General features: G+C 38.8%; 1 non-coding gene across 1 annotated transcript; it reads right to left on the bottom strand.

Moving 5' to 3' along the window:
- Positions 1-2,473: 2,473 nt before the first annotated feature.
- TRNAC-ACA (transfer RNA cysteine (anticodon ACA)) lies at positions 2,474-2,545 on the bottom strand. The gene has a single exon. It is a non-coding gene; the product is annotated as a tRNA-Cys (tRNA).
- Positions 2,546-3,096: the final 551 nt, after the last annotated feature.

The following is a 3,096-nucleotide window of genomic DNA, read 5'->3' on the forward strand; positions in this document are numbered from 1 at the left end:
AAACAAAGAGCACCCTATGTTGTTTGCAATTCCCCATTTCATTGTGTGAATAAAAATGAGCGTTTCCAGGCCATCATTCTTTGGGGACTCTTCTTGTTCTATGTTGAAACTCTCTAGTTGCCACTTGAGATGGAGTGAGTTCAATCCTGTGGATCGGTGCTGTTTATTGCTTACTTAGTTGCAGGTGCAACTTGACCTTTGAGTTAGGTACTCAACCTAGTTTTGAGGGGAATTAGTACCTTCTAACATGACACAGAGAATAGATAATTATTAGTGGTCAGACCTGAAATTGAATCCCAGTTCCAAACCATACTAATACTTCTATTACCAGAAATAAAAATCATGATAATAAGAGCTAATGTGAATTGTTTTAGGCAAGTGCAAAATGCTTTACATGTTTTTCAATTAATATTTGCAATAACCCATGGAGGCAAGTACTGTTGTTCCTTGGTATCTTCAGGGGGATTGGTTCCAGGACACCTGCTGATACCCAAATCCAGTTGCTTGAGTCGCTCATATAAAACAGCATAGTGAAGTGGGCACTTGGCATCCATGGATGTGGAACGCCTGGATACAGGAGGGCCAGCTGTATTATTATTAGTACAGAGAGATTAAATAATTTGTTCAAATTGAAAGTGGTCATTTACATGTAGGTTTTTACCTTAAATTATCTTGTTCCTAGCCACTATGTGTGACAGTGTTACTGTTTTCCTTAGAGTCCTAGATTAGTTTCCTTGTGTAAAATAGGAATAATAATGTTTCCTTCTTATCATATATATGAGTGCAATATACATACATATTCATACAGACATATCTATGTCTGTCTCCTGTTTCTGTCTCTTCATCTCTTTTTCTCTATCTCATCATATAGCACAAAGCCTAATCAATAATAGGTTCTTAAAAAGCAGAAGCTCATCTTTTCTTTGCTTGTGCAAGGTGCCTACTCTAATGTTGAACTGAACCCAGAGAAGAAAGCAAGAACTTGGTATGCATCAGTGACAGACACATTTGGTTCAGTGTAGGTCTGACAAATTCATTGAATTTACTGACGGCAAAATCATGTCTGATCTTTTCTGATTCCTCACACAGTGGCTAGGCTATAAAAATATCACTACCAGCCATTTATGAATTACTACACATTCATAATTTTTATTCATACTAATAATGCAAAACTATTACTTTTTTAATATAAATTTATTTTTATTATTATCACTTCTTTTTATAGATAGAGTGACAGTTACAGGGATGAAATGATACAGAAAGTGACAGGAAAGATTGTCGCTTAGTTCTTAAGTTGTGTCCAACTCTTTGCAACCACATAAACTGTAACCCGCCAGGCTCCTCTGTCCATGGGATTTCTCAGGCAAGAAAATTTGGAGTGGATTGCCATTACCTTCTCCAGACAATAAGACTATGTTAGTATAACTACAAACCTCATGATTTTTCCTGTAAATCAGATCTCCTCTGTGGCAGACAGACCCTAGGGCAGCCCCCAGGTTTCCCTGCCCCAGGTGTGCATATGCTGTGAGTGTCAGTGGGACCTGTGATTTGCTATATCAATAGAATATGGCAAACATTAAGGGATTTTGCAGATGTAAAAAAGGTCATATATCAGTTGATTTTGCATTAATCAAAAGAGAGATTATCTTGGGTGAACCGGACTTAATCATACAAAAATGCTTAAAATAAGGATGGGGCCCTCCCTGAGGTGAATGATTCAATTGTGGACTTCATGAACTAGGCAGCCATATTAGATAAACCTACATGGCAAGGAACTGTGGATATTCTCTAAGTGCAGTCAATAACCAAGTGCCAGAAAAAAGCTGAGACCCTCAGTCATACAGCTGCAAGGAAGTGAATTCTGTCAACAACTTATATTAGGTTGCAAGTCGATTCTTTGGGGAAGGCAATGGCAGCCCACTCCAGTACTCTTGCCTGGAAAATCCCATGGGCGGAGGAGCCTGGTAGGCTGCAGTCTATGGGGTCGCTAAGAGTCGGACACGACTGAGTGATTTCACTTTCACTTTTCACTTTCATGCATTGGAGAAGGAAATAGCAACCCACTCCAGTGTTCTTGCCTGGAGAATCCCAGGGACGGGGGTGCCTGGTGGGCTGACGTCTATGGGGTCGCGCAGAGTCGGACACGACCAAAGCGACTTAGCAGCAGCAGCAGCAGCAGTAGATTCTTTCCCAGTCAAGATTGAAGATGAGAACACAGCCTAGTTGAAACATTGATTGCAGCCGTGTGAATTCTTGAGTAGAGGACCTAACTAAGCTGTGCTCAGTCTTAAGGTACATATAAAATGTGAAGTAATAATGTGTGTTGGTTTAAGTTACTAAGTGAAAGTGAAGTCGTTCAGTCGTTTCCGACTCTTGCGACCCCATGGACTGTAGCCTACAACAGCCCCTCTGTCCATGGGATTTTCCAGGCAAGGGTACTCGAGTGGGTTGACGTTTCTTTCTCCAGAGGATCTTCCCAACCCAGGGATCAAACCTGGGTCTCCTGCATTGTAGGCAGATGCTTTACCATCTGAGCCACCAGGGAAGTCTAAGTTTGCAGTAATTTGTTGCACAGCAATAGAAAACTGTAGCAATATAAGAAATATTCAACTATTATTTGTGGAGTATTTTCTATGTGCAAAGTACTGTGCTGAGGCCATATTAAGTGCAGATAAAGTTGTTTTCTCAAATTATTGTTCTCCAGAAAATTTCAGCTACAATAGTAGAATCACACTAGCATCCTGGTATCTTTAGACTTCTAGGACATTTTATTAGTCTTTATTCATAGTCCTGTTAATCAGAACATGATAGGCATGTAGTAGCATGTATTTCTTGAATTTTGATAAGAATTGGGCTAAGAAAAATATTTTTGAATGTAAGGACATTAATTTGGACATGAGTTCTTTTCTAAGTTCATATGAAAAGATGATATTTAAAGTTAGCTAAATTAAATAGATATATTTTATGATAACTTCAGGTTCCATTTGAAGGTTATAGATATTTTGAATTTGTTTGTAATTAAGTATCAGTATTTATGACCGTAGTTAAGTCTTATTGTCCCCTGAATTAGATTAGCATAGTTCCTAAATTAAGGGA

Source organism: Bubalus kerabau, chromosome 7, assembly GCF_029407905.1.
Source record: "Bubalus kerabau isolate K-KA32 ecotype Philippines breed swamp buffalo chromosome 7, PCC_UOA_SB_1v2, whole genome shotgun sequence".
Classification (NCBI taxonomy): Eukaryota; Metazoa; Chordata; class Mammalia; order Artiodactyla; family Bovidae; genus Bubalus; species Bubalus kerabau.